Source organism: Leopardus geoffroyi, chromosome A1 (genome assembly GCF_018350155.1).
Source record: "Leopardus geoffroyi isolate Oge1 chromosome A1, O.geoffroyi_Oge1_pat1.0, whole genome shotgun sequence".
NCBI classification, from domain to species: Eukaryota; Metazoa; Chordata; class Mammalia; order Carnivora; family Felidae; genus Leopardus; species Leopardus geoffroyi.
The window spans coordinates 72,840,110-72,852,240 of NC_059326.1; the positions used below are offsets into that span (position 1 = coordinate 72,840,110).

The 12,131-nt window shown below is 38.9% G+C and overlaps 1 protein-coding gene across 3 annotated transcripts in view; it reads right to left on the minus strand.

The window, feature by feature from the left end:
• Positions 1-12,131, minus strand: part of FGF14 (fibroblast growth factor 14) — a 621,907-nt gene that overhangs the window by 197,502 nt on the left and 412,274 nt on the right. Inside the window, exon 1 of one of the 3 annotated variants that reach the window (XM_045481462.1) lies at positions 4,414-4,449. The exons of the other annotated variants lie outside the window; for them this stretch is intronic. The gene's annotated coding sequence lies outside the window, so the exon portion shown is untranslated. Of the gene's footprint in view, positions 1-4,413; positions 4,450-12,131 lie in introns of those variants that run through there. 3 annotated transcript variants of the gene reach the window in all.

The window sequence follows — 12,131 nt, forward strand, 5'->3', positions numbered from 1 at the left end:
CTACTCCCAAATGAGGCTATATTTGGAGCTAGGACTTTTAAAGAGGTGATTAAGTTAAAATAAGGCCCTTAGTGTGGACTTTAATCCAATTTGACTGGATATTTAGACACAAAGAGAGACACCAAATGCACACACGGAAGTAAGGCCACTTGAGGACACAGGGAGAAGGTGGCCATCTGCAAGCCGAGGGGAGAAAGCTCCAAAGAAATCAACCTGGCAGACATCTTGGCATTGGACTCCCCACCTCCAGAACCGTAAGAAAACTACTTTCTGTGATTGCAGCCACCCAGTCTGTGGTGCTGTGTTAAGGAAGCCCTAGCAAACTAATATACTATGTGAAAACAAACTCACTCTTGGCAAAGGAAAAACTCTGAAGTCAGGAAGGCCAGCCTTCACTGCTTAGATCCGTGAGATTGCTTTTTACAGTCTCTCCTTCAAGGTGCCCCTGAGGCTGGGCCCTGCACGGGGCCTAGCAATGCACTGCTGTGCCAATATCCATGGCTGCAAGAACATGCAACTAACATCAAGTTTTCATTTGTGACGTCACAGTTCGGTCTTGGAATATAAATCTGTTTGTGGCTATAAAGCACCACCCCCATGCATCCAGAGACCACTTTCAGCTATTTGCTGAATGCGCAATAATGAATTTCATTGGCATACAGTGTATTTACCAGAAATGATTTTTCTTAATCAAGCACTGCTACAACTAATTATGATGAACATCTGATGAAGAATGTCTTTATGAAATTAATGTTTACCTTGATTCCTTCTGCTCTTATCTCTTGGGTTGATACTAGATATAAACAGAGGACGAACATTTATTTAGTCCCTAATAAAAATTGCTACTAAAAATGACACCATGGCATGTTTCTCCTGATTTAGCCCAGGCAGAAAAGAAAACCTCACCAAAATAAAACTAGCATAGTTTTCTCTGTTATCAGTCAATACGAATTACATAACTTGTTTGCCTTCTAAATGTGTGTCCTTGGAATCTCAAGGTTAAACTTATTCTTTGACTATACTTGCTACCTTCAGCCTTACACATCTAGGATGGAGTGCAGAAGACTAGTTGAAAAGCATGGTTGGGAGGTGAAACGAGGTCACCTGTCCCTCTGGCAGTAAGGAGGGAAGCCATGTTTAAGGAGAGAGGAAGGGAGGCACAGGCATTTAGGGAAGCCATGATTCTCCACTGGGAGATAAATGAGAACACTGCTCCCTGCACTCACCTGTCCCTTCAAGGTGAAAAGGAAAACAGTACAGAGAGATAGAGTGGCCTACTCTCTATTCTTTCAACACACAAAGCTTGAGGCTTTGGCACAAATTGCTCTTTTCTTTCTGAAATACTTGGTAGAACCCATCTTTTCCTGTCATTTAGGCTTCCACTCCGGTATTGCCTCCTCACAGAGATCTTCCCTGCCCAGCCAATCTAAGTAACTGTCTGCCCTCTTTAGATGTCATCTTACTTTCCTTGTCTGCAGAGATCTTTTCTCAGAGTGATAGCTTGTCTCGAACTTTTGTCTTTACGCACTCGTGATTTTTCTCCCTCCATGAGAACAGAGGCCTCGTAGGTCTTGTTCGTTGCTCTGTTCCCAGGCCCTGGCACAGAGGAAATTTCAATAAATATTTGTTGAATGAATAAATGCTTCAGAGATGCTGCAAATAAAATGTGCTTGTGGGAAGATCTGGAAGATAGAAAGGGGAAACAGAATATGGTAAGAATAGATAAAGTTCCTAGGGAGATAATACTCCCCGTGGGTGATGCCTGTAAGATGTAGAAAGGGGATGAAGTTTGATTTTACTGGTCAAGTGACACCTGAAGAGTCAAGAAAGAAGAGCCTCATGAATTGAAAGCAGCAAAATCGTGCAGAGATTGATATTATTAGCCTGCTCAGTTCTGGTGCCTACAGGCCAACAGCTTCAAATCTCAAAAACTGAGATTTACCACAGTTTTTGGTACACAGTTTTGGTACCACAGTTTTTGAACAGAGGAACAGGGACTGAGTTGCAACATTTCCATATAATTTAACAATCTTCATCAATGTACATCATCTTCACCTAAGGCTTTATGGTCCCTTTTATAGCTGTAGCTACCCAATCTTGAAGCTGATAAATACTGAAATTCTATAGTAGCTGTTAACTAGCTAAATGAGATTTCTTTCACTAGAATAAACGGCTATTTGTTGATTTCCATAAACTAGATCAGCATAAGACTGTTTATCCATGCATCCTAATGCTTTTTCTTCCTACAGCAAAATAAAAGCAAAAACAAAAACAAAACAAAAACAAAAACCCACCTCTAGCTTTCACTATATACAAGTATACATTTTAAGAAGAAATTTAAAAGAAGAGCAAACGTCTGTCCTCGGTTTCAGCAAGTCTCCTGATAGGCAAAATTTGCTGGGCCCTCTGCTGCCTGTTTTTGGCATTGAAACCCATGAAGCCTCTCTAAAACTAGAAATCTTGGAAGAGAAGCCATCTCTAGTTAGGCTTTTATCCAACTGCCCAGTTAAATAGATTATATTCTTAGATTACAAAATGTGCTTCAGAGATTTAACAAGCTAAATTGTCGTTTAATATTTTGAACAAATTAATAGGAAAAAAATCTCATTTCAGTAGTCTTCTCCTCCTCCTCTTCCAAATCTATGATGAATGTACTAAAAAGGATAAATCCAGGTACATTTTTGGTGAATTATTGTTTGAAATGATCAAAAAAATCCACCATAAAATTTTAGTTGACTCTGCTTATTTAACAACACTATGTATAATGTTTCTTGGATAAAATTATATTTTCTACTTTCTTAATACATTAAACTTCAATTATCTTAAAATAATGGTTACTCTGTCGTATTCTTAGATTTATAGAGTCAAGTCATTAACTGATTATTGAATTAATATAATGCTAATCAAAAAAACCCCACAGAGGTATCCTTTCAGAATATATGCCTTGAAGCTCTTATGTGAAATTGCATCCTGGTAAAGGTAAAATATTCCTTACATATAGGAACTGTACAAAGTGCAGTGTACAAAGTGTGGTGCAATTATCTGATTTGCCAGTAGTGGGCAGTGTTACTCTAGTTATCACCACAGAGTGACTAGGGAAAACCCTGCTAAAATCTCAGAAAGTGCCTACTCTATTTCTTTAAATAGATCAGAGTCTGTAACATCGGTGACTATTCTGAAAAAAATAATAAAATAAATTTGAGAAAAAGATGTCAGTGTTGTTCTTGGACACCTGAAGACTATTAAGAAGTAAATATTTACATTTAAAAATAAAGTTCTCATTTGATTTTGTCTTTTAATTTATAGGATATATCTATTAGCTGCCGATAACCCAGTAATTATCATTCCCAAGTATGCCTCATGCATCTAGAAAAGATTTCCATCCAAGAAAATGTTGACGATAGGGAAGAAACACACTTAACTGGCCCCAGCCAAAGCTTCAGTTCTGGGCTCCCGCAAACTAGTTTTGAAACCCTAAACAGATCGTCAGGCTCTCTGATCCTGGTCATCTCCTGTCTATAAAGGAAGTGCCTAAACTAGGAAATCACCAAAAACTCCTACCCCAACATCTGTGTTTCTGTGAGTCTCAGGACAGACTCAAGCAAAAAGCTTTTGCTACAATTGTGCAATCGGGTAAGGTGTTGTGTATTTAATTCCCATCCCCCCCCCCCCACCCACACACACACAATATTCTTATAGAGCAGCTATTCCTTCTGCAGTGAGCCTAGAAACATAAACTGCAGCCCTCAGGGCAAGTATAATGAAAATCAAATTGCAGAGCTAATGAAAATCAAGCAATGGGCTCAAAATAGAAGCCACTTTCTACCTTGCACAGCAGAAGAGTATAATTTGCCATGATCAGGGAATTTACCTTGTGCCAAACAGGTATTATTAGTATGCCCATTTTATAGATGAGGAAACTGAGGCACAGAAAATTAATATCTAGTCCATGGAGAATAGCTAATAAGTGCTGGCTCTGAATTTTGAATCTAGACAATCTAGTTATAAAACCTATGCTTCTAAAACTACTGCGTTGTGTTCTTTTTAAGTTCCATACTGACTCTTGGCACAATACATATGTCTTCTGCTGCGTGCTAGATTGGGAATCGCTTGAGGATAGGAAAGAGAGCAGCACGGTGGAAAGACACAGACCAGGGGTTCTCAACTCTGTGTGACATCACCCTCCCCTCAAGGGACATTGGAGATATCTGGAGACATTTTTGGTTGTTGCAATGCAGGGAGAAGTGTTACTGGCATCCAGTGGGTAGGAGTTAGGGATGCTGCTACACATTGTATAATGTTCAGGACAGCCCCTGCAACAAGAATTGCCCAGTCAAATTGTCAAGGATACTGAGGTTGGGAAACACTGCTTTGTAAGAGAAGCTGGGTTTGAATCCTGGCTCTGTCACTTACCAGTTGAGTGAACTTGTGCTCTTTATGAACTTGATGCCTGAACCTCTCAGTCTCTTCCCTTAAAAATGGATATAAAACAAAACAAAATAAAATAAACAATAAAATAAATCTATATCTATATATCTGTCTGACAACTATTGTTGTGGGAAGGACTGATCGCTTTTTTTTTAATGTTTATTTATTTTGAGAGAGAGCTTGGGTAAGGGGCAGAGAGAGAGGGAGAGAGAGAGAATCCTAAGCAGGCCCCGCACTGTTAGCACAGAGCCCAGTGAGGGGCTCAGTCTCACAAACTGTGAGATCATGACCTGAGCCAAAATCAAGAGTCTGGACGCTTACCCAATTGAGCCACTCAGGTACCCTGGACTGAGTGCTTTTTAACTATGAAGTTATTTCTATGATTTTTTCAAAGATAGTGCCACAGACTTTGAAGAGCAGAGGTTTTGGGGTCAAAGAGGCATGAGTTCTCAAACCTTCCAAGCCAGTTTCCTTCATCTGCTAAGAAAAAAAAAAAAAAAACAAAAAACAAAAAACAAAAAAAAAGTGGATTTCTCCTGACAGTTTTCTCGGCATTAAATGAGGTGATGCAAAGAGCCTTCATTGTTTAACTCCACTCTCCACAGACCACAGGCCTTCCTTCCCAAACCCAATCCAGTTTTGTTTAGGTATTGACCTTAGCTCAGGCAACCAAGTGCCTCAGGAAAAAAAAAAACCACCCCTAAAATTCAGAAATCAACCTCCATTGAACTGACGCAATATCAATCCAGTGCAGTTCTTGAGTGACAGAATCAGTATCAGTCATGTGACCTAGTTCTGGCCAATGAACTCAGGGGACTAGAGAAAGTGGTTTTCATTCCTAGGAAGTAGGCCCAGAAAGAGACAACCTCACTTTCCCCCTAGATGTTACTACTTCTGCTTACGGTGCCAAGAACTGCTGTAGTCACTCTGCTACTAGGCTGAGGAGGAAACCAAGCCCACCGATGGCAGGAAAGGGAAATGGGCAGATCTGCAAGATGCACTTTGAGAGTAGAGTTGAAGTACGTGCCAGCCACAGAAACTGGGTTCCCTTTGGACTTGCTGCAATGTTTAAGAATAAATGTCCTTATCGTTGAAGCCAATTTGATTCAGAGTTTTTGTTAGCCGAAGTCAAAAACATCCAAACTGGTACAGGGGGAGCCTAGGACCTCGCCTCTGTCCAAGTCACCGGCACTACTCTTGGGGAATAGGTTTCCCTCCATTTCCTGCGACAAATGTGTACACCCAACTAGCCTAACAGTCATAATAAAACAGAATTGGAATAGAGCAGTAGTGAGGGGCCTTTGGCCCTTTTATTCAATATTTTAAAAATTATGGTAAAATATACATAAGATAAAATTTACCACTTAACCATTTTTAAGTGTACAGTTCAAGGGCATTCGGTACATTCACACAGTCCAAACATCACTACCATCCATCTCTAGAATTTTTTCTGCTAGCAAGACTGAAACTCTGTGCCTATTAAACATTACCTCCATATTCCTCCTCCTCCAGGCCCTGGCACCCACCTGTCTGCTTTCGGTCTCTGTGAATCTGACCACCCTAGGCACCTCGTTTAAGTGGAATTATACGGTATTTGTCCTTTCGTGACTGGCTTTTCTCACTTAGCATAGTGTTGTCAGGGTTCATTCATGGTGTAGGATGTCACAGTCTCCTTCCTTTTTAAGACCGAATAATATTCCACCGTATGTCTACACTACTTTTGTGCATCCACTGATGGACACTTGAGTTGTTTCCACTCTTTGGTTATTGTGAGTACCGCTGCTATACCCGTAGGTACAAACAGCAAGTTTTGATATGGCAATCAATTTTTAATCTTTAATGCATAGTTAACAGTCTAAATCTGGGGTTGTCGAACCATGACCCTTAAATGAAATCTGACCTGATAATTGTTTTTTTAATTAAGTTTTATTGGAACACAATCAAGCCCATTTGTTTACGTATCATCTAAGGTAGCTTTCCCCCTTACAGCACAAAATGGAAGAGTTATGACAGAGACCATATGGACCGTGAAGTCTAATATATTTACTATGAGCACTTTTACACAAAACTTTGCTGACCCCTGGTCTAAATGGTATTTGATGAACCAGACTGCTAGCTGATTCTCTGCCTCCCGTATTGCTCACCTATCCCTCCTACCCCCAGTTCACCACTTGTAAGACTATCAGACTAAGTTTTCTAAAATGCAAATTCTACTCTATTAATCTGCTTTAAGAACTTCACTCGGGTCCAGCCATTGGCAAAGCTGGAGCCACAGCTCTTTGGGACACCATCTGTAACACCCATGAGCCCACCCTAGCCACTTCTCTCTGCGTCAGTGCGACTTAACTCTATCTCGAGTGTATCATTCCCTCTAAAAAAGATTTTCCTTAATCCTCAAGAACTTGCCTTGCACAAAGTATTTGTGCAGCCAATGTTTATTGAATAAATGAGTGAATTCATAATTTTTACCATAAGATAGCTGATTCTTGGAGAGGCTGGTGTTTTGTTTTTACCTTTTTATTACTTTGGTACTTTCTAAGTTTATTTATTCTGACAGAGAGAGAGAGAGGGAGAGAGAGAGAGAGAGAAAGCGAGTGCATGCAAGTTGGGGAAGGGCAGAGAGAAAGAGAGAGAGACAATCCCAGGCAGGCTCCATGCTGTCAGCACAGAGTCCATTGCAGGGCTCAAACTCACAAGCCATGACTGATCAGAAGTCGGACGCTTACCCGACTGAGCCACCCAGGCTCCCCTTACTTTGGGGTTTGAATGATTGTCCAAGCCTGCTGAAGATGCCAAACAGAAAGTGCACGAAAAAGACCAGGGGCACTGCTAATGGGCTTCATCATCCTTAAGGTCCTTAAAAATCAGAGTGGTCACTTAGAATGAATCTTTCAGAGATGGTTGGGTGATATATGTTTGATAATTACCTTACATTTAAATGTTTGTGTTTTAGGGGCGCCTGGGTGGCTCAGTCGGTTAAGCATCCGATTTTGGCTCAGGCCATTATCTCATGGTTCGTGATTTCGAGCCCCACATCTGGTTCTGTGCTGACAACCCAGAGCCTGGAGCCTGCTTCATATTCTGTGTTTCCCTCTCTCTCTCTGACCCTCCCCCACTCACTCTCTGTGTCTCTCTTTCTCTCAAGAATAAATGAACATTAAAAAAAATTTAAAAAATAAATGTTTGTGTTTTAAAATTATATTTTCTCAATACAAGTAATAAGTATTACTCAAGTATTTGTTCTACTTTGAATTCCATTCTTTGCCCTGAAAAGCAAACTGCTGCATAATATTAGGATTTAATACCATATCATGTCAACATAGCTGCACACCCATGAAATGCACCTGATAAAAATCTATGTTGTGCATCACTTCAAACGATAACATATTGTTTGTTATTTATGGCTGTTAAAATACTATTATATTATCCAGAGAGTTAACTTTTTAAAATTTTTTTTAATGTTTCTATTTTTGAGAGAGAGAGAGAGAGAGAGAGAGAGCACAAGCAGGGGAGGGGCAGAGAGAGAGGGAGACACAGAATCCGAAGCAGGCTCCAGGCTCTGAGCTGCCAGCCCAGAGCCCAATGCATGGCTCAGACTCATGAACTGTGAGATCGTGCCCTGAGCCAAAGTCAGAAGCTTAACCGAATGAGCCACCCAGGTGCCCCCAGAGAGTTAACTTTTACAAGTTTTTAACATTTATTTATTATTTTTGAAAGAGAGAGAACACGGGGAAGGGATGAGAGAGAGGGAGGGACAGAGGATCTGGAGCAAACTCTGTGCTGACAGCAGAGAGCCCAATGCGGGGGTTGAACTCAGATCATGACCTGAGCCAAAGTCCAATGCTTAACTGACTAAGCCACCCCAGTGCCTGACAAATATTTTTTATGTTGAACCTAGTAATGTTATTATGTGTTATTTCTAGAGTAAGAACTCTTTAGTTCCCAGAATTTTTAATCACTTAATGCTGAGATTTTTTTTAAGAAAGTAGGTTTTCTTTAGCATGAGTTGTCTCCAAATACATAAAAGGAATAATCCAAGGGTGCCTGGGTGGCTCAGTCAGTTGAGTGTCCAACTCTTGATTTCAACTCAGGTCATGATCCCAGAGTTGTGGGATCAAGTCCCACATTGGGCTTTACACTGAGCATGGAGCCTGCTTGGAATTCTCTTCCTCCCTCTGCCTCTTGCCCCTTCTCTCTCTCTTTTTCTAAATTAAAAAAAAAAAAAAAAAGCAATAATCCAACAATTTAATGGTGGGAAAAAAAGACACTTTAAAATAGGACAGTTCTTTCAGGGCAATTAAAGAGTATTAATTCAAATAAAACTTTAAAACTTTTGGAGTGTCTGGGGGGCTCAATTGGTTAAGCATCTGACTCTTGATTTTGGCTCAGGTCATGATCTCACAGTTTGTGGGTTCAAGCCCTGTGTCAGGCTCTGCACTGACAGTGTGGAGTCTGCTTGGAATTCTCTCTCTCCCTCTCTTTCTGCCCCTCTCCTGCTCTTGTGTGCTATCAATCAATCAATCAATCATCAATCTTCACTTTTAAGGAAAGGAAAAGTTTGTTGAGAAGCATTTATGTCCAAGTAGGCCATTTGCATGCATTTCCAATACAATTTTGTCTTTTGTCAACTCTGAGAGTTGTATTCAAGAGTTCCTTCCAACTTTGCTAAAATTGAGCAATGACTTATAGTAAAAGTCAAGATGAAGCAAAGAGATATGGTCATATATGGAGAAGGCTTATTATGAAACAGTGTTGGAGTAGTTAATTTATTAGTCATCAAAATGACTACATTGCCCAAGGTATAGCATAACAAATGCACATTGAAAATTAGTGTTGTCAAACAAGTATATAGGGATGATTGAGAGAGAAAAAAAGGAGAGAGAGAGAGAAAGCTGCACTGTCAAAGGGGCAGACTTCTAGATTCTTCTAATGATGTCAGCTTAATTACAAATACTGATATTAAAATGACTTCTTTAGCAATGATATTAACTAAGTCCCCAACAAACAAGCCTTGTTAATGACAAAGAAGCAAGAGTTACAGAGATTTTCTTTTTTAAGAAAAGAAGAAATTAAAGGAGTTTGACACACAGATTTCACATTTGCATAAGTTTTTATAATTAATACAATCACGAAACACTCATAGAATAGGACACATACCAGCTCTAATTTTTCCTGAAATTTTAAGATACAAACATCATCTTTCTCCAACTTTGCAACAGGTTTTTTGTTTTTTGACTCAGTGTTCCATGCATTAAATCCAATTCAAGTGACTATGATGATCTCATTTGCAAGAATTTGAAGACATGTAAAAAAGATTAAAATTGATTTCCTTTCTCTTTTCATTGTGTGTGGGGGAGGGTAGTGGGGGGGGAAGTTACAAGAATTATGTGATGGACTAGAATATAAGAACACTGTTCCTACCTCATCAGTGATTTTATTAGCTTACAATTAAATTAAGATTTCAGTGCCTCAGTTTCTCTTTGAAATGATCCATGGACTTTCTGTGGAGGAGATTGAATTTTGGCCATCAATTGAGAACACAGGCCAACATTTCTCTCTGCCAGGAAATTTCTGTCCTAATCCTGAATGCAATCACTGCACAGTGTGTATGTCCATGATGTTATGGTCTGATGAGTTGGCAATCTTATGTATCTACAGTTTCTTTAATATTCTTCCCCAGTACTCAACTGTAGGCCAGCAGAAACCTGAGGGACCTTGCTCATAGCTCTATGGGGCCCCTGGGGTACTATTTAGCAAATGAATGCCATTTACAGATACTATTAATTTGGTAAGTGCTGAAAAGTAAACAGAAAACAAATTCAATAAAGTCACATTGGTGCTTAGAAATGCATGCCCTTTTGTTATTGTACCATGGGGATTTAATTCATGCACTTCCCCAAACGCCTCAATTTTCCCCCAGAAAGATGTTAATTTCAAAAGGTTTTGAATTGCTTGGTGTGGGAGACACAAAGTTTTCACCCAAGAGTATCCCACCCATTTTTGTTAAAAGAATCCTGATTTTATTCACTGTACAATATGCTCAGCCCCAAAGAATGAAACAGAGTGGCTCTAAGCCAGCTATGGCCAGCCCACTTCTTTTTTTGGAGAAGTGAGCAGCTATGGGACCCAATTCATTTTTAGATGCATGTTGTAGAACATAGTTACACTAGTAAAGAGGTATTGTTACCAATATGGAGCGTAAGTTAAGAGGCTTTACCAGTTTGAGGAGAGACAATGAAAGTCCAAGCATAGACCATAGCAGTGGATATAGAAAGAGAGAAAATTTAAGCTCCTTTGCTCAGTTTTCTCAGTACCTAATTGTAATCTATAAATTGAACAGTTTCAGAAATCATTTTAATAAACAAATCATTGTTTGTGTGTTAAATGGAGTCTCAGAGCTTGGAAACATTAAGGAATCGAATAGCAGAATTAGACCCAACATATATTTCCCAAGAAAATGAATATCCTGTTTCTTTAAAAGAGATGAATTTCAACATTTAAAGATCCTCTTAAGAATGCTCACACTTGGTGGTTTTCAAACTAGCCAATTCTGAGCCTTCAGATTTCACCAGTATACAATTTGACATCATCCTCAAAAATTCAGGATTTTAATAAGAACTTTCTGATTTGGAATTTAACTGATAACTATGTGACCTTGTTCTCACAGCAGTTTGGTGAGTCATCATCATTATTCATTTATCATTATTGTTGTTACTAATACCATTAATAACCCAGACTATTTTAATGCTTTCAATTATTCTTAAAGTCTTTAATATCTGAAGGAGAATAATATATCGTATTAAATTGTTTAAATCATCTATTTAATATTTGACAATGGCCAATATATCAGATCTACTATGAGTTTTCCGATTATATCAATAAAACTGCTCTAACTTTGTTTGATATAACTTGTGTTTCATAAAGTTGGTACAACTTATTTATTTAAATCCAGCCAACATTTATGAGATGCCTACAATGTTAAACAATGGATGATATTTTGTGTATATTTTTTCTTTTCCTTAAAATAAGCATACAAACTCTGTATTATTACTCTACTTCATAGATAAGAAAATTACAATAACTTATCCATAATCTTATAATAATCAAGAGCTGGCTTCTTAGTCATTTCACTGCAAATTCAATGTTAGTTTATTTGCCATACTACATGGTCATCAAATGTTTCCCTTTGTGTTACCCCATGAAGCCAGCTTTCAATGACAGGGCTTCTCTACATCCATCTATAATGCATTTTCCCCCCTGTCCTCATAACTTCTCCTTTATCCCTTTTATCATTTTCCATTCTTTTCTGCCTCCATTGTCTGAAAAGAAAAAGTGCCAAGCAAAAAATAAACTACATTCTAGATTCATTTAATCTATGGTATGAGAACAATAAATTTGAAGGATGAAGTGCCATAATTGCCAAAAATAATTTCCATGGTTCTTTCTACAGATAGTTAAGGGCGTTATACTGAGAACCTGCCTCCACGTAGCTCTGGCTGTCTTTTATTTTCTGACATGTGATAGAACACTCCAGTTCCTGGGAGCAGTCAGAAGTACACAGCCTCCCCTAGATTTTTACTCCCTGTACTTCGTATAATATAAGGAGTAGGTAGAATAACTTAATTAACACATGCAGGAAAGTCATGTTAAGGAAAGTCATTGTAAAGGTATTTGATCATGGTTTAGAATTCAACAAAACAGCC